Source organism: Mauremys reevesii, linkage group 4 (assembly GCF_016161935.1).
Source record: "Mauremys reevesii isolate NIE-2019 linkage group 4, ASM1616193v1, whole genome shotgun sequence".
In the NCBI taxonomy this organism is placed as follows: domain Eukaryota; kingdom Metazoa; phylum Chordata; order Testudines; family Geoemydidae; genus Mauremys; species Mauremys reevesii.
This window is the reverse complement of record NC_052626.1, coordinates 85,757,314-85,782,958: the sequence shown is the minus strand read 5'-3', so window position 1 is coordinate 85,782,958 and position 25,645 is coordinate 85,757,314. Positions and strand designations below refer to the sequence as shown.

The following is a 25,645-nucleotide window of genomic DNA, read 5'->3' as shown; positions in this document are numbered from 1 at the left end:
CAATACAGACCGTTCTTCTGAAAAGTGGGAGATTCTGCCTCCTAGATTCAGATCTGGGTGGAGGCCCATTCGCTTGTGTCATAGTCGATTCTTGGAGGCAGTGGAGCCACCTGTTGATTTGCCATCTGATCCCCATTTCCAGGGTTTCCCCATAGTATCCCTGCTGTCTTTCCTTGGGTATTTTTGTGAGGAAGATGGATGAAAGGAGGGTTTGTCTGTTAATAGGTTTGTAGTCCCTCCTTACAGCACTGAATGGGGTGCAGAGGGACTGTTTTGGTTTGGCAGCTCTTTCTGACACTATCTTATCCAATTTTTCTTCAAACAGGAGAGAGCCTGTGAATTTAAAGGAGCAGGAGATTTGCTTGGAGTGAGCCCACACCTTCCAGGGACAAAGCCATATGTGGCACTTAGCTGCTCAACTGGGTGCCATGGCCCTCACGGAAAATCTCATTGCATCCATTGAGTCATCTACCACGAACGCTGTTACTAGCGAGGTTTTCTTAAATGTAGATGGAAAGTCAAGGTGGTCTCTGTCCATCGGGGTCTTAAGGTCTCCATTCAGGACACTATAGCTCTTGCAAAGTGTGTAGCTCTGAGAAATGCTCTGAGGGTGGCCAAGGAAGCTTCAAAATCCTGTATAAGGCTGGCTTTCACTTTTCTATCTATTGGATCTTCAGGAAAGAAATTCCTTTCTGACGCAATAGATATCTCTTTCACTTCAGCATCGATCTTTGGAGCACCTGGACTGGCATTTTCTGGCTCTCTCAGTTTGTAAACTTTAGGTGCATGCCTGCATGTGTGCCTACCCACACCGATGTGCTTACTTTGATCACATTCTAGAAGGATGGGTGCAAGGGAATTGCTGCCTCGGGGATGGATTTGGAAGGAAGGTATTTGCTTTAGGCTTGTCCATAAGAACATGTTCAGGGTGAATCTGGATTGTGGACACAACCTTTTTGTACACTGTTTCAAACCTCCCAGAGGGACAAAACACTTTGTTGCATTTTTTCCCAAGTCCTGCTCAGATTCCCCTCTGCAAGTCAGAGAACAAGTACATCATGATTGCCTCCACCCCTTTTACTTTTTTTGACACACTTTGCAGGTGTTGCTGCCAGCTAGTGGCCAGGGTGAGGTCTTTTGCAACTTGCCTTATGCAAAGCCCTGAGCTCTCTAGAAATTTCTCCCCCATAGTCCTCCCATCAAGGGCCCACTCCCCCTACCCAGTGGGGTTTCATTGCCAGAATTCCCTGACATGAGTTTGAAAGGAGGAGAGCTAGGTGTGAGCTGTGCTTCTCTCCACAGAAAATTTAGGACCTATTTTAGGACTTGGAGGGGCGAGACTAAGAGCCCTAGAAAGGTCTTATCTTTCTGGTCCTGTGCTACCCTCAGATTTACCTCCCTGGCTTAAGTTCTCCTCATCCTTAGAGCCTCTCTGCGTTCTGCTCCATCTCTCCTGGCCAGGTGTTTTTGTGTTGGAGTTTTGGCTTTTGGGGGCATTAAGGGACCCAACATGACTTCCAACTCAGAGTCCCATGACCCATCAGGACTAAGGTCAGCTGGCTGAGAACAGGCAGGACATAATTTGCCCTCTGAAAAGCCTGTAAAAGCTTTCTCATCAATGGAACACCATCTGGATTTAGCCCATTGCTTGTGAGGCTGTTCTGTCTTGGTGGTGGAGAAAACAAAGAAATCCATTTGCTACTGCCTGAAAAAATGAATGCAATTTAAAGATGGAAGCAAAGTGAACTGACACTTTGCTGCTGCAGAGGATCTGGTGGCAAGCCAAAGCTGCTATGCTACAGCTTTGAATCACCTCTGGAAATGCAAACGGGAGGGGAATAGAATAGTATCACTCAGAATTGTGTGGGATGCTGGACTGCAGAAATGCCTAGCAGTTAATGGGAAAAAATGGAGAGGCAAAGTAGGGGGGATAGGAAGCAAAATTCAGACTTGCTCTTTTTTTCCGAGCAGTCATCACTGTTTAATACATGAGAAGGAAATACATTGCTTTCCTATTCACGTTTTTCAGAGTGCACACCATGCGGGCTCAATTTTCAACCACTGGCTCCACTACAGGTTATACCAATTCCATATTTGGACCTGCAGATCGTCAAAGGAACACAAAAGCAGCACTGACATGTCCAATTGGAATGCCCAAGTGTGAGATCTTGACGTGCTGTTGCAGTCCCCAAGCTAAAAACTCATCTCCTTGTAGCATATGTAGCTGTTCAAGTGCATGGGAACAATTAATATAGTTCTGATGGCAAATCCAAATATTGCATTTATGATCCACCTGTCTATGGGAGTATATGGAACCTAAAGACTCATCATTCCATATGCTGATTAGCAGTCAGTTTATGATGCTCGTTGAACACACTGCTCAGAAGCAATTTCACACAGAAACCTTCTGATATATTCAACAGAAATTTGGCCAACACACAGCACCATTTACACACAAAGTAAATGTGTATGTCCTAGTAAAGAGTTGTTATGGTCTATATTTTCAAACTCGAGTGCCTAAAGGTTGTCACATACCATGGGGCTAATGTGTGTCTCCATATCGATGGCTTCATATTTTTTTAAAATTCATTCTTAGTCCTAAACAGAGATCAGTGTTAAGACACCTGTCAGAGATCTACTCAGACAGGTTCTGACTTCAGTGGGTTTGGGATTGGACCCATAAGTGGGGGGTGGGTGGGTTATTTCAATATACTTCTTGCATTGTGATACTATAAACTATTATCAGGGAAAAACAGAATCCTGAACTCAGGTCTTGATAGAGAAAGAACTGATTTCTCAGTTATTTTGTTTCAAGATGTATGTCTTTTTCTAAGGTCTGCACATATATTCTGTTAAAATCTTAAAAACGGCATTCCATATTTTAGAAAGTCTTTGCAGTTCACTGCCTCCTCTCCTAACTGGGTACTCAGTGGTTTGCTTCTGCTGCTGGTCCATAGGATCTCGCTTTACAGGATTCTATTCTATTCTTTCTTTGTACTGCACCCTTCATCATGGCATCTGAACCCTGATTATCTAGGGATTGGCTGCAGAATGTTATTTCAGAAGCCTCACCTGTGCTTCTCTATTTATTCACTGGAGCCAGAGGCCCATGACCTTCAGAGCAGAGGGTAAGACATCTGCTCAGCCAGGCTATAGTATTTTAAATGGCTTTAAGCTAAGGCCACTAGTGGAAGGTGGCAAACATTAAAGGGGTGGCTTCTGGTGTAAGTCAGGAGTAAAGTTACAGTGGTATAAAACCAGCATAAGTGAGAAGGAAAAATCGGGCTCCATGTCTTGAAGGCAGCAACACATTTGATCATTTTTAGGGGCAGTTATTGGGCAATTATATGATCTTTATGGGGTAATTATTGATTTTTTGAATGTTAGGTGCTCAGATGCCACAAACCATAAATAAATAAAATACTATATACAAAGAAAGTTTAGGGATGTTAGAAAATCATTATCAAGGCATTTTCAGTTAAGAAGCTGACTGTACATGCTCTGTGATCTGGCTAGAATGGTGTCTGTTAGCCACATGCTTTTAATTAAAGAGTAACAAGTTTGAAAGGAATTAGCAAAGTCATAGTTCCACCCTCACCCCTGCACACACATGCAGAGGGCTGTGTAGCTCTTCCTGCAACCGGAGAACAAAGAATGAGACTGTGATTAGAGCAAGGCAAATTTTTTGACCAAAACTTTCTTCAGGGAAAAACACCGATTCAGTAATACAAATTATTTGTGAATTTATGTTGATTTCACCAAATTGTTTCAATCAGAAAAAGCAAAATGTTTCATCTCAACATTTTCAAAACAAAATATTGAGGTTTTTTATTCAAAATTATTTTTGTTGCAAAATTCCCTTTAATTTTATTTTTTAAAAATGTAAGAAATTTTTTTTTGAAATCAAAACATTTTGTTTGACCAAAAACTATTTTTTTTAACATTTTGACTCCATGAAAATATTGAAAAAGGTTTTAATTTTGATCCAACATTATCTTTTCAATGTTTCAGAATTGCCAGAGAACTGAAAAATCTATTATTCACCCAGCCCTAATTGTGACTCACTGAGCCACAATCGACCTCTCAGGCAGTGCCTGGGGCAGCACAATTAAATATTACTGTATAATGTAACCCATTGTTTAAAAAACACAGACATCCGAGTTAGTCCTGAGGGGAGCAAAAACATGTCTTTAAGATTGATTCTCTCCCTTTAATTTGGGGAAAAAACCTTATTTTTCTAATTCAGAAATAGTAAAATATATTTTTTCAAACTTTTGTATTAAAAGGCACAGACCCTGAATGTCAAGTGAATTTTTATGGCTATGTAATAGACCCCTGAAAAAAGAGGCTTGTAATAGAAGTGGCTGTCAGTGCTCTTAACTACTTCCATGCAAAATTACAACATTAGTGCTTAGTGAGATTTTTACAACAAATGCACAACAATACCAGGCAGCTGATCCATAAGTGACTGAGGCCAAGAAAAATCAAAGAACAACTTTGTGGATTGCATATATACATGCCTGTTAGTGACTTTGAGGTCAGCTGAATGTGTTTCAGGCTAGATTCTCATTTGGATTTACTTTAATCATTTTTAAATTGGACATAATTATTTCCCCCCTTCGTACTTTTTCTATATAAATTACCCAATCTCATAAACAGTGGCAGATCACCTGTGAAGGGTAGTCATCATGGTTCTTTCAGGAACATAAAAGACTAATAACTCATAAACCCCATAAAAGTGAACACATTTTTGAGGTTTTTCTTTTGAGCAAAGGAAGATAATCATTGCCTTACAATTGTGAGGCATTTTATCAGAAATGTGTTTATATGAAAGGACTCTGTTTTTCCATGAATTAATGGCCAGATCCCATTCTACTTATACATGTGAATGGTCTTTGGATGTATTTTCTACCCTGGGGCTAAGTTTCAGAAGTGCATAGGCTGCCCTAATTCAGAGTAAGGTAAGGGGACCTGCATAGTGCAGTAGCAGGACCTTGGGACTGCAAAGATGAGCTTTTTACAAATCAGCCCCAAGTTATGTCTGGCCTATTTGGCACTTTGGCTATAGCTGAAGATCTCACCCAATATCCTGAGCCCAGAAACATGTAGGATACAAGTCCCAGGGAACAATATGTGGTTGAAAAATGAGACATATTAAATAAAATGGTCTCATTTAAAATATCAGTGCTTACCAACAGTTACCATACAGTTGTATTCACCTGTACTAAGAATAGGCAGCATCAGTGATATCTCAGATTTCATTTATTTCCGTTTTTTAAAAGTACCAATCCAGAGTTTGACACACATTTTAAAAACACACAATATTTGAAATGAATATGGTCACAATAAAAATCCATCCCAACCTTTTCACTTCCACTTAACCTGCTACCTTAGAGAATGCCTGGAAAAATAGATAACCTTTGCAACATGCTCTCCACCTAGAATACTCTAAGTTCCAGGGACAAACTTCTTTGGGCACTGTCACCTTGTGTGGTAAAGATCAAATCCAACAGCTTGAACTGCACTCTGAAATGAACTGGAAATGTGTGCAGTTTTTGGGACACAGACACAAGAGGTTACATGCGAGAAGCTCTGGTAAGTAAGTGGCTGATCCATTCTGCACTAGCTGAAATTTCTGAATGGTTTTTAGGTGTAGCAATCCATATAGCATATTGCACTAACCCAACCTAGAAGGTATGAAAGCATGGTTGGATCATTAACCCCATTTTACAGATGAGGAAACTGAAGCACAGGGAGGTGAAGTGACTTACTCAAGGCCACCCGGAAGGCCAATGGCAGAACCAGGAATATATTATTTCCATCAGCTGATTTCAGATGCTTCTCCCAATTCACTGCAAAAATCTTGAGTCTTCTCAGGATTAACTCTAAACCAATCTGTTCTCTATACTCCCTTATCTCATGCAGAATCCAGGTAGATATTAAACCACATTCTCTGCGCTGGATGAACAGAAACATGCGATAGCATAGTGAACAACTGCTATCTCCTCACAGCCTCATAAATGTACTGAATAAAAGTGGTTATCGGACATTAGGCCTTGAGGTTATGCTCTCTGGCCTCAAAAGCAAGTGACAGATCTAATCAGCACAGATTCCTGATATGTTGTTGTGTGGCAAATGTTAGTAAATGTTTACTATTTAACGATGTCCACTGTGGTCAACATCTTGAACAAAAGTCAGGTTTAAATGTGTGATTTAGCTCAGATGTTTTCTTCCTAAAAATGGCTAATTCGTGATAATGCTAGATAATACTTAGCCCTGCCATGAGTGCAGGGGACTAGACTAGATGACCTCTTGAGGTCCCTTCCAGTCCTATGATTCTATAATATAATAACTCTCTAGCCATATACAGGATAGTGCTCCTTGAGAAGAAACGAATTCATGTATCAAGCTACTTATCAGGGAAGTGGATTTATCTGAAGGTTAGCAGCACTCAAGTCTTATATTAAAGATTTTGGTCATAACAAATCTCCTTGACATCACTGTCCTCCCTCACTCATTTTTTCTCCATAACATGCTCTCAGACCATGTGAAGAAAGATCAACAGCCGACATGGGCAGGGAAACTGACAATCTTGTTTTCAGCTTAGGATCAAAACAAGCTTTGAGAAGACTAACTCTGGGTTTTATTCTCTTACAGGAGAAATGCATTTATTTCCCAGTGTGTTTGAGCAGCAGGAGAGCTATGCAAGACCAAGAATATGTACCTCAAACCTGAAAGAACCATAATTTCTTTTAAACAGAGAGCACCAGAAGCTGCCTTTACAAAGCAGCCTCTCCCACCCTTCCAGAAATGGAACGCTTAGTGAATTTTAAGGAGCACAGAGACACAAAATACATGGTAGACCATACCTAATTAGTAACTGCTGAATGAACACAGCATTCCTTGAACATTATACAGATCTGAAACAATCATAAGCCTCTAGTTCTGCCTCCTGTTTAAAGTTTCAAAACCTGAAAGCTAATGTGACACTTCCTTTTCCCATTCTACCCCCATTCATTCTTTAAGGTGAAAACAAATGCCAAAAAGATTACTCTTTTCAGCTACAGAGATTAAGTACAGTACAGGTCATAGGAAATGATAAAGAAAATCAGTAACAGCTTGAATGCCCCAACTAGCCAAGAAACACACACACACAACAAACCCCACAAAAAACAAAGGAGATACAGATCAATGAGAGTCATGGCAGTTTTAATCCAGACCCATGCAGATAGTGAGAGAGCAGAAACTTGTCAATCATAAAGTATTAAAACCTACCAAACTGCCTCTTGTTATTAGCTACATGCTGACAAATTCAATCCTCTTCTCTAAACCAGGAAAAAGACTCTCTCCTTCGCCTGCACTGGGTAAGTCATTCTTTTCACTCCATGACAACAGCTTGCATAAGGGTAAACCAGGCAGAATATTATGTTTTCTTCAATACTGTGAAGAGCCACATTCCAACTTTACTAGCAATTTTTGTCCTCCCTTACAGCAAAAAAAACCAAAAACCTTCTAACAACAATAGCAAAGCAACTCTCAGATTTTGAAGTGGCAGGTAGAACACATCTTCTTAGAGACGTTGAGTTCCATGAGACATGAGATGTTCTGCTTCGAGGTGTGCCTTGTATAATCCTATATTCACAACCAATTTGCAGTGAGCAGATTTAGGAGTACAAATTAGAGACCTTCCTATCAGAAAGGCAAACAACAAAGGCTCATTTTGGTTGTGGGACTGCTCTTCATTTGACATCCATGGAGAAAAGCAGAAGGCAGCAGAGAAGCAAGGGCAAGTATAGTCTACAAGTTGCTCACATCAGAGTTGCTTTACTTTACTATATTATTCAACTCTCAAAACAGCCAAATGTTTGAATTAAAGAGTTTAACTGGATGGCAGAAACAGAGATATCACACATGGGGTATGACTATGGCTAAGATTGAGTATTTTTGGTAAAAGTCATGGTCAGGTTACGAACAATAAACAAAAATTAACAGCCTGTGACTAGTCCCTGACTAAATCTCTACTCCTGGGGCCATGCTGCTCCAAGGGACTCCCTGCTCCAGTGCTAAGGGTTAGAATCATAGAAGATTAGGGTTGGAAAAGACCTCAGGAGGTCATCTAGTCCAACCCCCTGCTCAAAGCAGGACCAACACCAACTAAATCATCCCAACCAGGGCTTTGTCAAGCCGGGCCTTAGAAACCTCTAAGGAAGGAGATTCCACCAGCTCCCTAGGTAACACATTCCAGTGCTTCACCACCCTCCTAGGGGGATAGTCTTTCTTAATATCCAACCTAAACCGCCCCCACCGCAGCTTGAGACCATTGCCCCTTGTTATGTCAACTGTCACCACTGAGAACTGCTAAACTCCATCCCCTTTGGAACCCCCCATTCAGGTAGTTGAAGGCTGCTATCGAATCCCCCATCGCTCTTCTCTTCGGCAGACTAAACAAGCCCAGCTCCCTCAGCCTCTCTTCGTAAGTCATGTGCCCCAGCACCCTGATCATTTTCACTGCCCTCCGCTGGACTCCTTCCAATTTGTCCATATCTTTTCTGTAATGGGGGCCCCAAAACTGGACACAATACTCCAGATGTGGTCTCACTAATGCCGAATAGAGGGGAATAATCACTTCCCTCTAACTGCTGGCAACTCTCCTACTAATGCAGCCCAATATGCTATTAGTCTTTTTGGCAACAAGGGCACACTGCTGACTCTCATCCAGCTTCTCGTCCACTGTAATCCCCAGGTCCTTTTCTGCAGAACTGCTGCTTAGCCAGTTGGTCCCAAGCCTGTAGCAGTTCATGGGATTCTTCCATCCTAAGTGCAGAACTCTGCACTTGTCCTTGTTGAACCTCATCAGATTCTTTTGGCCCAATCCTCCAATATGTCTAGGTCACTCTGGACCCTATCCCTACCCTCCAGTGTTATCAACCTCTCCCCGCAGCTTAGTGTCATCAGCAAACTTGCTGAGGGTGCAATCTATCCCATCATCCAGATCATTAATAAAGACGTTAAACAAAACTCCAGATGTGGACCAACCCCTGGGGCACTCCGCTTGATACTGGCTGCCAACTAGACATTGAGCCCAACTATCTAGCCAGCTTTCTATCCAATTTATAGTCCATTCATCCAATCCATACTTTTTTAACTTGCTGGCAAGAATACTGTGGGAGACCAATCAAAAGCTTTGCTAAAGTGAAGATATATCACATCCACCGCTTTCCCTGTATCCACAGAGCCAGTTATCTCATCATAGAAGGCTATCAGGTTGGTCAGGCATGACTTGTCCCTGGTGAATCCATGTTGACTGTTCCTGATCACCTTCCTCTCCTCCAAGTGCTTCAAAATCAATTCCTTGAGGACCTGCTCCATGATTTTTCCAGGGACTGAGGTGAGGCTGACAGGTGTGTAGTTCTCCAGGTTCTCCTTCTTCCCTTTTTAAAAGATGAGCACTATATTTGCCTTCTTCCAATTGTCCGGGACCTCCCCCGATCACCATGAGTTTTAAAAGATAATGGTCAATGGCTTTGCAATCCCATCAGCCAATTCCCTCAGCACCATCAGATGCATTAGATCTGGACCCATGGACTTGTGCATGTCCAGCTTTTCTAAATAGCCCTTAACCTGTTCTTTCTATATTGTGTGGCCCAGGACAGCAGTCTGGAAGCCCACCTTGTCTGTGAAGGCCGAGGCAAAAAAAGCATTGAGTACTTCAGCTTTTTCCACATAATCTGTCACTAGGTTGCCTCCCCCATTCATTAAGGGTCCCACACTTTCCCTAACCCTTTTCTTGTTGCTAACATACCTGTAGAAAACCCTTCTTGTTCCCCTTCACATCCCTTGCTAGCTGCAACTCCAGTTGTGTTTTGGCCTTCCTGATTACACCCCTGCATGCTCGAGCAATATTTTTATACTCCTCCCTTGTCATATGTCCAAGTTTCCACTTCTTGTAAGCTTCCTTTTTGTGTTTAAGCTCACTGAAGATTTCACTATTAAGCCAAGATGGTCGCCTGTCATAGTTACTATTCTTTTTGCACATGGGGATGGTTTGTTCCTGCACCCTCAATAAGGCTTCTTTAAAATACAGCCAGCTCTCCTGGACTCCTTTCCCCCTCATATTAACCTCCCAGGGGATCCTGCCTATCAGTTCCCTAAGGGAGTCAAAGTCTTGAGGATCCTGACCTCAACCATCTCATGGTCACTGCTGCCCAGCTTGCCACCCACTTCTACTTTCCCTACCAATTCTTCCCTGTTTGTAAGCAGCAGGTCAAGAGGAGAATGGCCCTTGGTTGGTTCCTCCAATAGTTGCACCAGGAAGTTGTCCCCAATACTCTCCAAAAACTTCCTGGATTATCTGTGTGCTGCTGTATTGATCTCCCAGCAGATGTCAGGGTGATAGATGTCCCCTATTAGAATCAGGGCCTGTGTTCAGGAATCTTCAGTTAATTGTCTGAAGAAAGCCTTGTCTACCTCATCCTCCTGGTCTGGTGGTCTATAGCACACACACACCACAACATCGCCTGGGGGTTGACTGCCCCCTGGTTGCTGCTCCTGGGGACCACTCTCTGGATGGCCTTCAAGCGCCCTAGGACTGCCACCCCAGGGCAACCCCAGGACCGCTGCTTGGGCACCCCCTGGAGCCAGCCATACCAGCTGCTGTTCCGGCAGACCCTGGAGCCAGCTGCCCGGGGTCACCCAAGCAGTGGGTGGTGAAGCTATCTCTGGGACTGCCCCCTGGACTGCTGCTTGGGCAGTCTGCAGGACCATCTGCACTGGCCGCTGCTCAAATGGTCCCCGGAGCAAGCTGGCCCCAGGCCTCCAGAGCAGCAGCCAGTGCAGCTAGCCCTGGGGACCGCCGGAGCAGCTGGCCCTGGTTCACTCCAGCAGCGGCTGGTGCAGCTGGCCATGGGGCGCTGGGGCCAGCTGCTCGGGTGGCCCTGAAGTCAACCACACCACCCGCTGCGGAAGTCATGGAGGTCACGGAAAGCCACAGAATCCATAACTTCCATGACCTCAGTGAAAGAATAGCAGCCTTTGTTGGTATGACAGTTCTACATTTTGCATTTCCTTTTTGTCAGACACAGTAAAAGATTTTTGAGGAGTAGTTGCTACACTGTTAAAGGAAACAATAACGTTTCAACCAATTTCTTTCAGCATTGACCCTTACTGCCACCTTTGACATGTCCTTACCTTTTTTAAACCATCTTGCTGGAGAAATTCACATTTTCTTTCATTATTCCCTAATTTCCATACCACCTTGGAAAAAAACAAGGGCTCTAACCTCTGTTGCCACAAAACAACACTGAGGTCAAGAGCTTAGCAGGATTTTAAAAAAAAAGAAAAGAGTTGGACTTTTGTATGAATAATGAGAACATTCAGAGTTGCAATAGCAAGGATTAAAATAAAACCTAAGAGTCGGTAAGGCTGTAAACCATCATGCTTGAGAGCGTAAGCCAACCTTTATTAATGGGCCTTAGGAAGAAACTTCTCTGTGTGCAGGTTATTCCACAACTGCCTACGAAGCATCTCTGGTCAATACCAGAGATGGGACACTAGATTAAACGGATCACTGGTCTGATCCAGTACAGCACTTCATATGTTATGTTGCACCTTATTCCTCATCCTTTACCCCAGTCCAATACAATGAGCAAACTATCAGCTTCTCATGAAAATGCGTATGTTTCAAATCATGTATTTTATTTTCCTCAGTCTATTATTATGCACCTACATCTCATATTAATCCTCAGAGAACTTCTCTCCAATGAAGACATTTACTTGTCACAAAACTGAAAATATGTAGGTTTATACAGGTCCATAAGTAATGCCAAAAGCTTTTTCTTCTTTTCTGGTTGAACAGACAGTTTTTGAAAAATGCTATGTCCATGCACCAAATGGACCTGTTTGCCAGCCAGCTACTTAAAAATCCTCTGCTTTCCCTCTCTGGAGCCCTAGATTTAAATCCTAATCCAAGCAGGTCATAATGGGAAATGTACAGGCAAGTCTTATCCTAACCCCTAGCGGACACAAGTAATCACTACAAAATTCAGCATGAAAGAAAGTCAGGAGGGTCTGAAGACTGAAACAACAGGAATCCTTCGGTGAGCTTTCAGAAAGGACAGTCACCTGTTCCGTAACTGGTGTTCTTTGAGATGTGTTTCTCAGGTGTATTCCACAGTAGGTGTGCGTGCTGGCCATGTGCACTGGTGCCGGAAGTTTTTCCCTTAGCAGTACTCGTATGGGGGGAGCACTGCTGTGACCCCTGGAGTGGCACCTCTATATCACGCTATAAGGGGAGCTGCACACTCCCCCCACCCTTGGTTCCTTCTTGCCAGACAACTCTGACAGAGGGGAAGGAGGGCGGGATGTGGAATACACCTGAGCAACACACCTTGAAGAACACCAGGTAACTGTCCTTTCTCCTTCGAGTGATTGCTCATGTGTATTCCACAGTAGGTGACTCCAAGCTATATCTGATGGAGGTGGGTAGGAGTTAAAGGGTTTCTGGGATGCAGTGCCGCCCTACCAAACCCAGCATCATCCCGTGTTTGGGAGACAATCGCATAATGCAAAGAAAAGGTGTGGACGGAGGACCATGTGGCAGTAATATATATGTCCTGGATAGGGACATGAGCTACATAGGCGGCCGACGAGGCCTGAGCTCTCATAGAGTGCACCTTAATAGTATGTGGCGGGGGAACCCCTGCCAGGTCATAACACGTGCGTATGCATGAGGTGATCCAGCGGGAAAGGCGCGGGGTGGAAATTGGTTGCCTCCTCATATATTCAGCCGACGCAACGAACAGCTGTGAGGATTTCCGGAATGGCCTGGTATGGTCCAAGTAAAAGGCCAGCACCCTACGCACATCCAGCACGTGTAGGCGGTGTTCCTTGTTGGAGGAATGGGGCTTAGGACAGAGTACCGGTAGGAAGATTTCCTGATCCATATGGAAGGCAGAGACCACCTTCGGGAGAAAAGCAGGGTGTGGGCAAAGCTGGACCTTATCCTTGTGGAAGACCATATACGGGGGTTCCAAGGTCAAGGCCCTAAGATCCGAGACATGACGAGCTGATGTGATAGCAACAAGGAATGCTACCTTCCATGTCAGGTGGGACCAGGAACACATAGCCAAGGTTCAAAGGGATGACCTGTGAGGCAGGATAACACTAGGTTTAGAGCCCATTGCAGGACAGGGATCCTGGCATATGGAAATGAACGATCCAGGCCCTTTAAAAAGTGGGAGGTCATATGGTGGGAAAAGACCGAGTGGCCCTGTATCGGGGGATGGAAGGCCGATATGGCCACCAAAATGCACTGTGATGGAGGCGGGTGCTAGCCCTTGGGTCCTAACGGACAGGAGGTAATCGAGAATGAGTTGGAGTGATGTGGATGATGGGGAGGTTCCCCACTCCCCCGCCCACCTAGAGAACCTGGACCATTGGACTAGGTATGTCCATCGTGTGGACGGCTTTCTGCTTTCCAACATAACTCGTTTGACATTCTCCGAACACCTCTCCTCATCTAACCATGGAGCAACCACACTGTCAGGTGAAGCGCGGCCAGGCTGGGGTGGAGGAGGCATCCCCCCTCCTGGGAGAGGAGATCTGGGTGAAGCAGCAGCCTCCGTGGGGGGGCCACTAAGAGTTGCAGGAGGGTCCTGTACCAGTGTTGACGGGCCCAATGCGGGGCTATGAGGATGACCCGCATCCTGTCTGCTTTTACTTTCTGCAGGACTTTGCCTATCAGGGGAAGCGGTGGGAAAGCATAGAAAAGCTGGCCCGACAATCGAAGGAGGAAGGCATCCGAGATCGCCCCCCTTTCTGCTCCTCCCCTGGAGCAGAACTGGGGGCAGCATCGATTCTGGTTGGTTGCAAAGAGGTCGACCTGGGGAGCACCCCACTCTTGGAAGAGCTGCAGGATAACCTCCCAGTGGAGTGACCACTCATGTTGGTGGGAAAAAACCCTGCTGAGGTGATTGGCTCGCACATTGCAGACACCGGGTAAGTGAAAGGCTCTCAGGGACATATTGTGGGCTATACAAAACTCCCAGAGGCTCAGGACTTCCAGGCACAGGAGCGCATGCCCCCCTGTCTGTCAATGTAATACATCACAGACATATTTTCTGTGAGGACTCTGATCACCTTCCCACGAAGGTGTGCACTGAAAGCTATGCGTGCCAAGCGTATCGCCCTGAGTTCCCTGATGTTTATGTGCAGGGATAATTCAGAGGCTGACCATCTCCCTTGGGTTTGAATGTCCCCTATATGGGCTCCCTAGCCCAGGTCGGAGGCATCCAACACCAGATCTACTGAGGGGGAGACTTCTTGGAAGGGGATCCCTTGTAGCATATTGCACGGGAGGGACCACCATTGCAGGGCAGCCACTACGTGGGGTGGTAATGAGACAACCTTGTCAGCCCGTCCCTGACCTGGGAATATTGGGAGGCTAACCAGAGCTGGAGGGGCCTCATTCTGAGCCTGGCATGGTGGATCACGGACGTGCATGCTGCCATGTGACCGAGGATCTGAAGGCACACCCTTGCCGTCGTCACAAGGAATGCCATGACTGAGGCAATGAGGCCTTTGAGGGTCTCGAATCTGTCCCGGTGAAGAGGCTGTGGCCTCTATGAGTCCAGTAGAGCTCCTATGAATTGTATGCGTTGAACCGGAACTAACGTAGACTTGGCCTCGTTCACCACTGGGCCGAGATCTGTGCACGTGGACATAAAGTGGCAACAGGCCCAGTGGCTCCCCGCAAAGAGTCAAAACTGCCTCTTTCCCTGCCTTTTGCCCTTCGAGGGGCCAGCCCGCAGGGCCAAATGGGACTGACGCTGGAACCTGCATCTTTGTTCCCTCAGTCTCTTAGGCGGGGGTTCATATCTGCTTCTAGTAGGAGCTGCCGAAGTTTGCGGCCTAGGTTTGTCCTTTGCCCGAGGGACGTACAGGTCCACGGTTTGCAGGGTGGTGTGGGAGTCTTTCATCCCACACAGGCAGACATCAGTCATGTCTGCCGTGTCCGATGCTGCCTGGAGGTCTGCTTTTGCCCTGATGCTCCTTCCTCTACCAGAGACCTGAACTCCTTTTTGTCCCGCTCCAGGAAGAGAGGTTCAAACTTTGGTAGGGACCCCCATAAATTGAAGTCATATCCACTCAGAACGGCTTGGTTGTTGGCCACCCTAAGCTGGAAACTTGTGGAGGAATAAAACTTTCTGCCAAACGTGTCCAGTCTCCTGGCATCTTTGTCCTTGAGGGTGGGTGCGGGCTGACCGTGACATTCCCGGTGGTTCACTGACTTCACCACCAGGGTGGGAATACAGGTATTCGTGGCCCTTAGCCGGCATGAGGTATTTCCTCTCTGCTTTTCTGGAGATAGGGGCCAAGGAAGTTGGGGTTTGCCACAGTGTAGTTGAGATGTTGGCTACCCCCTGGTATAGAGGTAGGGCAACCCGGCTCGGTGCCGAGGATGACAGCACATTAAAAAGAGAGTCTGACGGCTCCTCCATCTACTCAGCCTGGAGCTGGAGATTGGACATCACCCACTTGAGGAGCTCTTGGTAAGCCTTGAAGTCCTCCTGTGGGATGGGCGGTAGTGCCGCTATGGCATCCTTCGGTGCCGGCAAGGGGACTGGCATGGAGCCTAGGGCGTCGGGCGGTACCAGTGGGTTGATCCCCAGGTCAGAGTCTGGGTGTGGTGCCATCAGCTTGGGACCCGTTGATTTCTCCGTCTGTCGAGGAGGGGAGGCCAAGGGAGCCTGAGACACTCTGGCTACCGAGCAGGATCTCGCTTGGGCGGGCCTCTGCAACCATGGTGCCCATTGACACCATTGCCCTTGCCACTGTGTTCCGTGCCACTGCCCGAGTTGGGTGCTGGGTGGCGCCGTTTGTTCTCACTGAGCCATCCGACTTGGCGATGGGTGGCTGGGTGCCGATGCGGAAGTCACCGTCAACCGCACGGTACCGTAGGAGCAGTGAGAGCGACAGTGTCCACAACGGTGCCATCCACGTGACCGAGACCTCAATGACGAGGATCGGTACCCATCCGAGGTGCTGCTCCTGTAGTCGCCCCAGCAGCCGGAGCTACGACGCTTCGGCATGAGTGAATCTCGAGAGGCGTTCCGAGAGCGATATCTGGCAGAGCTGGAACTTGAATTGGAGTGTCTACGTCGGTGGCATCGGGATTGACTCCAGTAGCTGCAGCATGAGGAGGAGCGTCAGCGCCGCTTAGCCCAGTGCCTGCGTCCCTGGTCGCAGGGCATGGAGGAGCCCCGAGGCTCCTTCGCGGGCGGTGAGCCAGTCAGCCTGAGCAGGGTAAAGGCTGGTGCAAGCTGTGGGAAGACCGCGGCGAGTGGTGCTCAGAGTGGGGACTGTGCCGCATTGGGGAGGGCTGTTGTGCTCCCAGTGGTGGCTTCCCTCAAGAAAGGGGGCCTGTCTCAGGCAGTGCCCCAGGTACCGGGAGGGTTAAAATGTCACATGTGGCCTGTGCAGCCTCCGGAGTCGACAGCATCCTCACCGCAGGGGAGGCACACATGGACGGGACCGGGCTTCTCCACTCAATGCGAGTCGGAGGCCTGGGTCCCGAGGGGGATCGTAGGCTGCCGGGTCCGGCCTCACCCCATCTTTCTCTCGGCGCTGCTGAGTCTTCCCCTACTTCTTGGAGGGGGAGTGGTGCCGGCTAGTGGAGGGGACTTCACTCCATACCGAAAACGCGGTGCCGGGTGCTGAGTCCATTCGGCACGCTGGTGCTGGGGCCAGCACTGATTCCATTAGGAGAGCGTGAAGTCTAATGTCCCTCTCCTTCTTAGTCCAAGGCTTGAATCCTACAGTGCTCACTTACGTGGGTCTCGTCCAAGCAACGGAGACACTAAGTGTGCGGGTCATTTCTTGGCATAGAACTGTGACAGGAGTCGCAAGACTTGAAGCCTGGGGCATGGGGCATGCCCCGAGCCCAGACGACTAACTGGAGAAAACTATTTAACTATTGGAAGAACTGTACTACTAAGGCTAACTAGAGAAGCTGCAGCAAGGCTGGAGCACGAAGTTCCGACTACCTTCACTGGCAGCAAGAAGGAACTGAGGGTGCGGGGAATGCGCAGCTCCCCTTATAGCGTGATACAGAGGTGCCACTCCGGGGGTCGCAGTGATGCTCCCCCGGTATGGGTACTGCTAAGGGAAAAACTTCCGGCACCAGTGCGTGTGGTGAGCACGCACACCTACTGTGGACTACACCTGAGCAATCACTCGAAGAAGAAATGTACATGGTACATTCACCCAGCACCTGCATGCATTATGGATAAGGCTTTCATGGAGGTCACAGAAGTCACGGATTCCATGACTTTCTTGGACCTCTGTGACTTCCACAGCTGCAGCGGCTGGTGCAGATGACCTCAGGGCCACCCGAGCAGCTGGGGCAGCCTGGGGGCCAGTCACACCATTGCTGCTCTGGTGGTCCCAGGCAACTAGTCCCAGGCAGAGGAGCAGCGGCACGGTCCCAGCCCACCCCAGAGGAGCAGCGGGGCTCCCGGCTGCCCCCCAGGCTGGAGGGGTGGTGGCAGGACCCCGGGCCACCCCCACCCAGGGAGCAGCAGCATCCCCTAGAGCACACACACACACACCCTAGCACCTCAGATTTAGTTAGGGGTATTTTTACCTTTGGCTTTCCTCTCAAAACTTGGAGTTCAGTTGTGAACTATCTTCAGCAACATACCTCTCAGTCTGTCAAGGACCAAATGTAGGACACAGCATCTGACAAAGACCCAAAATGAAGGGCACACAAATGGTTTTCATGCAGGAAACAGAAAATGCTGTTGGGATTCATTCTTTTTTCCAAAGGGGTACGCACCACCATTTGAAATTTTGTAGGGGTCCATAAATGAAAAAAGGTTGAAAACCATTTCTTTAGTATTAATAACTCTTTCTATAACCTCGTTTTCATTAGTCTTTATTTCTGATAAGTAATTTTAAAAACGAAAATGAGACTATACCAAATGTGTAGGTAACTTCGGGACTAAAATGAGTGATGTCCTACGCATGTTCAGTAATGTAAATTTGTGTTAAACACAAAATTTTACTGAGATGCTATGGATAAAGTAGTAAACTATGGAAAAATTTTAATGAAGTTGTATTAAATGAAGATTGCAGGATAGAAAAGTTTTATATGAAGTTACAGATATACAATGTATTCATAGCCAAGGAGCATTAGGATAGCTCCACTGCAGGAGACAATTTCTCACTTTCAAATCTCCCTGCCAACACAAATAATTACATGTACTCAAATATTTTAAAATATTAACGAATGTGTTACCTTGTATACTGGACTCCGCATTACAATATGAATGCACAGATTGTGATTTGTTTAATCCACCTGAGACATCTACACAATAATATTCATTTGATCATTCTTAAACATATTACAAAACTATTACAATATGTGAAAACACAGATGGATGATAGCCTCAAGCCAGATTTGAAATAAATCATTTTAAAAATGCTATTCTTTTCACCACTAAATTCCTGTTTATCAAGCTCTTTAGGCACGCTTCCTAGCTACAGAGAAAAAATGCATATATTTCCACAACCTGAATCGGTACAGTGTACGTATTTAGCCGTGCATACACTACTACTAAAGGAATTTCATACTAACATGACCTGTAGAGAACAATACTGCACTTAAAGGGGATGATACAGATAGTGAGGGTGTCATGTGATGACTTTGCACTACTCTAGCAGTGGGTTCTGCTTGTAAAGCTGGCTAAATTAGCTATCGGAGAATTGCACCAGAGCAGGGAAATGTCAAATGGCACAAAGACATCATACAGAGCCCTATGCCAGCCTGGCCACCCCTCTGCCACCAATGTAGAGAGCATGGCCAGGTGAAAGAGGGTATGACAAGGGTTTCTTTAGGCCCCACCTACTTCTGTCTGCTGTTTCAGCCCTGGGAGCCATTGTCAGCCTGTATAAATCAGAGAAGCATTCAGGTTTAAGCCACTTTTTCCACTCCCTTCTATGCGTTATGTCTCTCAGTTCAGCCAGGCACCAGATTCTGGCTATATGAATCTATGAAATTTTTCTTTCCAGTGTCACTTTTTGTGACCAAACTGTAAGAAAAATAAATCAGCAGAATGACCTATATTGTATGCTCTTTGCAATAATCTTGATAAAATTTCAATGAATAAAGCAAGCTTATACAGAGATTATAAACCATGCTCAACAGTTAGCAATGTACAATTCACTGTAAACCAAAAACTGTTTTGTTATCTGAGTTCAAATATGCAACCCTACCTTTATCCCTAATTTAGTCCTGAAAGGATATTTGGACAGAATTTATTTCGAATATATGTATTAGATTTTTAAATTCACTTTTGAAAATAATGGAAAGCTAATTACAACAAGGGTGTTTTGTGCTTAAAAAAAAAGACAAGAAAAAGGAATGGTGGGAAGTCATAAATGCTGGAGTCATACATCAACATATACAGCCAAATTCTGCAGTCTTACTCCAGTCTTATGCAGAGCTGCAAAACCCAGCCACACACAAATGCATGCAATAACCAGAAGCCTGCTTGTGATTTTGGCTCTAGTATAAGTAAACTGTCTTACCTGTAGCTCAGTCCCTGCTAGCACAGAAATAACCGTGTGTTTCCAAACTAAACATCTCTTGTCAGGAGTTAGAACCTTGGCTGTAAAAACTTGAGGCTAAATCCTGGGCTGCAGTTTCTCTTTAAAGCCAGCTTAACCAGCTACTCCATGAGCAGAGCTATGCCACCTCCTTACCCTACTGCCTGTGCACTGGATGATACAAGATGACAGCAGTTTGGTCTAGGGTGTTTAGCACTACACTGATGTCCAAGTATTGTAACTGCCATTTGGGGCCACAAACAGCTGGAGTAAGCTGGAGCTGTTCTCACAGTAGCCAATGGAGAGCTGCCTAAAGACTGAGGGAACACATATTGTGGCTTAGGGATGACAGTAGAGGGATTTTTTTTAAATGGCAGACTTCTTAAAATTGACGCACTATTTCCCAGGCTCCGGATTCATAAGCACCCAGATTCATGAACAATAATGGCTGCTCAGAGAGGAAACAACATCTTTAATTGTCTGTAAAGTTCCAGGCCCTCCTGTGGAGTTGTATAATTAGTACCGTATAATCAACAACGGTTCTGTGCTCTGGATCAAAATAGGTTACAAAATATTGTGCCAAAGAATCAAGCAACACACTAATGAATAGCCAGTCTAAATTTAAAATCCAGTTTTTAAAAGTGTCTAGCATATTGTTAGCGTGTGCTTGGTAAATAAATTCTGTTTCTACAGTCCCTATTTATAGTGTCTAAGTAGGTTTTTAAGACAGATTGTAGAGCTATAAAGAATGCAAAGTGCTATATAAAATTATCTCCTATGCTAATTCTTTGCCAGATTTCAGAGACTACCATGTGTTTTTGCCTTCCCCCCACTTTTTTCTACTATAAAAAAAGTGAGTTAAACACCTTGCAAAAATACTCAAAGATGTTATGCTTTTTGACTTATACTAAATGAAAAATGCTCTGAGCTAATTAACCACTATGATTTTACTTGTAACATGGTACCTAGTATTGGAGCAGCTTGCAAACAGTGCATGCACTTGCATAATGTGCAATCTGATATTTATATACAATATGCAATAGGAGACAGAAATGGGAATTGCGGTCTTAACTCTAAATTTCTTTGCCTTTATGAAGTTTAGTCAGGCCTTCCAACCAAGAATTATTTAAATTTACTTTTTTTGGGGACTTAATGGATGTCAAAGTTGTAGCTATATGGTTGTGTCTATCCTCCACCCACCCCCCCACCCCCCGAGTAGTTTAATTATCCCTGGAACTCTTCAAATCAATTTCTATCAAGTGTCATTACACTGCTGGAGATGGTAAAACTCATCCATTGCAGATCTTCGGAGCTTTGAATTAAGCTATTCAATTCTTCATAATTCCAGCAAGTGCTTGGAATATATTTTCGTCAATTTGAACTTTCTGAATCAAACAATAGCACTCTGGGGAACCCAGAAACCTGCAACAACCTGCTGAGATAGCTAGAATCTTAGCATAATTCTTGGGGACAACAGAAAAGACACAAAACTGTGACCTGGTCTGAAAGTTTGCTACATAAATGATGCAAAGCATCCAGGTATAGATGGAGTTACTATAAGGTGGGTATATAACTGGTTGGAAAACCGCTCCCAGAGAGTAGTTATCAAAGGTTCACAGTCAAACTCGAAGGGCATATCAAGTGGAGTCCTGCAGGGATCAGTCCTGCATTCAATTCTGTTCAATAGCTTCATAAATTATTTAGATAAGGCATAGAGAGTACAGTTATAAAGTTTGCAGAAGGTATGAAGCTGGGAGGGGTTGCAAGTGCTTTGGAGGTTAGGATTAAAATTCAAAGTGATTTGGACAAACTGGAGAAATGCTCTGAAGTAAATAGGATGAAATTCAATAAGAAAAAAATGCAAAGTATTCCACTTGGAAGGAAAAATCAATTACACTCATACAAAATAGGAAATTATTGCCTAGGAAGGAGCACTATGGAAAGGGATCTGGAGGTTATGGTGGACCACAAGCTAAATATGAGTCAAGAGTGTAACTGTTGCAAAAAAAAATAAAAAATAAAAAATAAAAAAAAAAGTGAGCATCATTCTAGGATGCACTAGCAAGAGTGTTGTAAGCAAGACACGAAGTAATTCTTCCACTCTACTCCATGCTGATAAGGTCTCAACTGGAGTATTGTGTCCAGTCCTGGGTGCCACATTTCAGGAAAGATGTGGACAAACTAGAGAAAGTCCAGAGGAGAACAGAAGAAATGATTGAAGGTCCAGAAAATATGGCCTATGAGAAAAGATGGGAAAAACTGGGTTTGTTTAGTCTGTAGAAGAGAAGACTGAGTGGGGACATAACAGTTATCAAGTACATAAGATTGTTACAAGCAGGAGGCTGAAAAGTTGTTCTCATTAACCTCTGAGGATAGGACAATAAGCAATGGGCTTAAATTGCAGCAAGGTAGGTTTAAATTGGACATTATGAAAAATTTCTTAATCATCAGGGTAGTTAAGCACTGGAACAAATTGCTTAGGGAGGTTGTGGAATCTCCGTCATTGGCAGTATTTAAGAACAGGTTAGACAAACACATGTCGTTAGTGGTCTAGTTATTGCATAGTCCTCCCTTGAGTACAAGGGACTGGACTATATGGCCTATTGAGGTCCCTTCCAGTCCTACACTTCTGTGATTCTTTATGATTTTATTATTCTGAATGAAATGCTGTCAAAGTGTCATAGAAACCACAAAACCTATCAACTTTTATCTCTTCATAGGTAAGATATTTTGTATGTTACATTAAGGTTCAGATATGGTGCAGCATTTCAATGGAACTAAAACATGATTTGTACAGGAGGATCATAAACTTTAAGAGGAAAAAAGGTCATTAGGGACTATTTATTCCTGGTTTGTTTGTCCCTTTTTCAATGGTTCAAAAATATTGTCCTCTGTACCCTGGCAAATTATGAAATGTGTTATTGATGCTATGGCCAGCTTACGAAACTGGTCGTTTTTAGATTTGATAAACACAAAGCCCTTTTTATAATTCCTTCCCATTTTTCTCTCTCAATTGGATTTATAAACCTCATCTGTCCTTTAAACGAGGCAGTGAATATCTGGCAATGTGATGAAGAGTGAAAAAACTGTAAACTGGAATCTAAGAAGGTGAACATCCTATATTATATACATGGTCTAAATTGCATTTAGTGTTCATGAAAAGTGTCAAATTAAATGCACTGAAGACTAATGTCTTCTGTTTTAACCTAGGACAACTGCAGCAGAGAAAAGAGCACTACCATTATATTGCCCTGTCAATGGGTCTCTTAGACCTGTCCTGAAGGTACTCCCTCTACTGGGGAAACAGCAATTTATTTCCTATGGCCATTCAGCTCACTATGGAGACTACTAACAAAGATGCTAATTGAGGGCCATTTTATTGTGGTGGTTGTAAAAAGTGGACTTGGCTTTCAAGCCAAGCCAAGCAGCAATTTCATTTCATAGGCAGCAATCTAGCTATACATATTAAGATGACAGCATGAGGCCAGATGTCTTTTTGAAGAGGCAGGGCTGGTGATTTATTGGACTTCACCCGTTATGTGAAGCTTTGTATTTGATTCTTTAAATGTTTATAAATCACCCACCATGGTGGGAGCTGAAAAACAAATTACTCATTCAAACAAGGCATCAAACAATCATTAGATGGTAACAGCTTTTAGTCACTAGTGATCAGGTTCTATTTCCTCAGTGACCTAGAGGTAAAAGTATATATACCAGGGTTGACCAAACTTACTGACCCACCAAGCTGCATATGATAACCTTCAGAAGTTTGGGAGCCACAAGACATGCACAACGTGCTCTGCGGGATGGCAGTAACCGGGGCACAGGGCTAAAGCCCTGAGACACCCCCGCAACCCCACAGGGCAGAAAGCCCCCTGGTTCCACCACCTCTCTGCAGGGCAGAAGCCCCGAGCTCCAACTCTCCACCCAGTCTGGTAGGTGAAGAATGGGGGGGGGAGGAGCTCCATGAGCCACACTTTAACTGAAAAATAGCTGTGTGTGGCTCATGAGCTGCAGTTTGGCCACACCTGCTACATACCATGTTACTATCTGGCTTTATTGTTAATTTTCCTTCATCTGACTTGAGGATGAATATATCTAGTGAAGCCTGCTGAGAAAAGATAGAAGAGAAAAATCATTTAAACAGCCCCCCAGAAATTATCTACAAAGAGAGACACATGACTCACGTATTCATCTGAAATGGAAGGCCATATGAACAGCTATGCACCACCACAGTGTGTCTGACTCACTAGCCTAGCAATGATTAATGGGATCACTGAGAGGGTTGTTATTGCCATCAACCCACAAATATCACAAACTGCCTCTGCTGTGAGCTCACTAACAAAAAGTCAGGCAGACAAGAATCTAGATCAGAAAATGGAAGAGTTTTTTTCAACTATGGGTTATATGTCTATATTTCACACACACATTTAACCAAAGCAGATGAGCGATTTTGAGTGGAAAGTGAGTGGGAAGCAGAATAGTTTAAAAGAAAAAAGCAGTAGATTTGGAAAATGGAAAAAGAAGCAGCTATATAAGTCTTATCTATTTTCTCAATAGACTTTTGCGAGCAAAGATGTTGTAAACCAAGGGCTTACAATCCATTTGAGTTGTAAAAGACTCAGCACACAAGGCTCTGGTAGGCATGCAGAGATACTTTTTGTTTTCGACTGACTAGTAGTGTTCTCTATAACTAAGGAAGCAACACTAGGTGCACTGGGCATCTGTTTTAGAGAGTCACTGAGTGGAGGGCTTTGCAGAAAAAGTTCTGTCTTGCAGAGCTCCTAAACATAATTAATTTCTGTAGGGCTCTGACCCAAATCATGGAAAAAAAATTTTTTTTTAGTAAAAAGAAAAATGTTCAGTGGCATTTCTTCAGGAAATGCAATGATAATTACATCTGGCCAAACAAATAATCATCTGCTATTATGACTACTATATTTTTCCCAGCAGTCTTGACTTCACAAAGCAAACCTGTCCTCGTATTTAAAAATCTATTTAGTATTTGAAAAGATTCAACAAATATCACAACATAACACATGACAGCCTCTGGATTCTTTGCAAAGTATATAACCTTGGTCCCCGGAGTTTGAGCTTCAGAATTGGTCATTCATGTCATTAGTGGGTAGAATCCACACAGTGGATATAGACATACTCAATTTGATTGAATCCTCTAGATCAGTTCCGACACTTCATGACTATTTATAGGTTCAAATATGGTTGAATTTGCCCAAACTCCTAGTATTTGTGAAATATTCATGATTTTCCCCTCAGTATCCAACTACCTCTGCTAGTAATCATAGTGATTTAGATTCTGAAGAATCAAACATTTTACATGTAGCTCAATGGAATTACTCTGTATTTAAACTATTGTAAATGAGATTAAAATGCAGCCACCTCTGAGGTAAAACCATAGCGGTCATTATTGTGCCAGCCACACAACACAACAATTTCAGAAGGGCAAATGAGTAACTTCTCTGACTGAAACCACTAAGGAACATAAAATGTAATTACCCAAGCTGGAATTGGATCCAGGTTCCACTGGATCTTTAATGACCACAAGCACTTAGGGCCTTTGTTTTATGCTTCATTCGAATGATGGATGAGTATCATTTCCACAGTGCAAAACACAAGGCTGCTGGCATATAGAAAATGGCTCATCAGGAAGTTCAAATAAGAAAGGAGATTTCACTCTTTCACATAAAAAGCCCATCGTTTATGTTTGACTCTGAAACGTATGATCCACTTATTCCTTTCAGAATGAAATATCTACTAAGTCAGATGTTACGCTGCTTAAATAGTAAAGAATACCAGATATCAGACTGCTCAAGTTGCTAAATTAGATGCTCCTTTTCAAAGGGAGAAATGATTGCTGTACTTAGGGAACTCTCTATTCCAGCAAACCTTAAGGGTTGGACAGATTTTCATCTGAACATTATAAGAAGTTTTAAATATCTTTGATGCTTACTGCCTTGAGGTAAAGTAATTTTTGTTACATTTAAGCTATATCAAACACAAGGCAACTGGCTAAGATAACATG

The 25,645-nt window shown here is 44.3% G+C and overlaps 1 protein-coding gene across 3 annotated transcripts in view; it reads right to left on the bottom strand.

Moving 5' to 3' along the window:
• NELL1 (neural EGFL like 1) overlaps positions 1-25,645 on the bottom strand; it is a 422,689-nt gene that overhangs the window by 67,472 nt on the left and 329,572 nt on the right. The window lies entirely within an intron of this gene.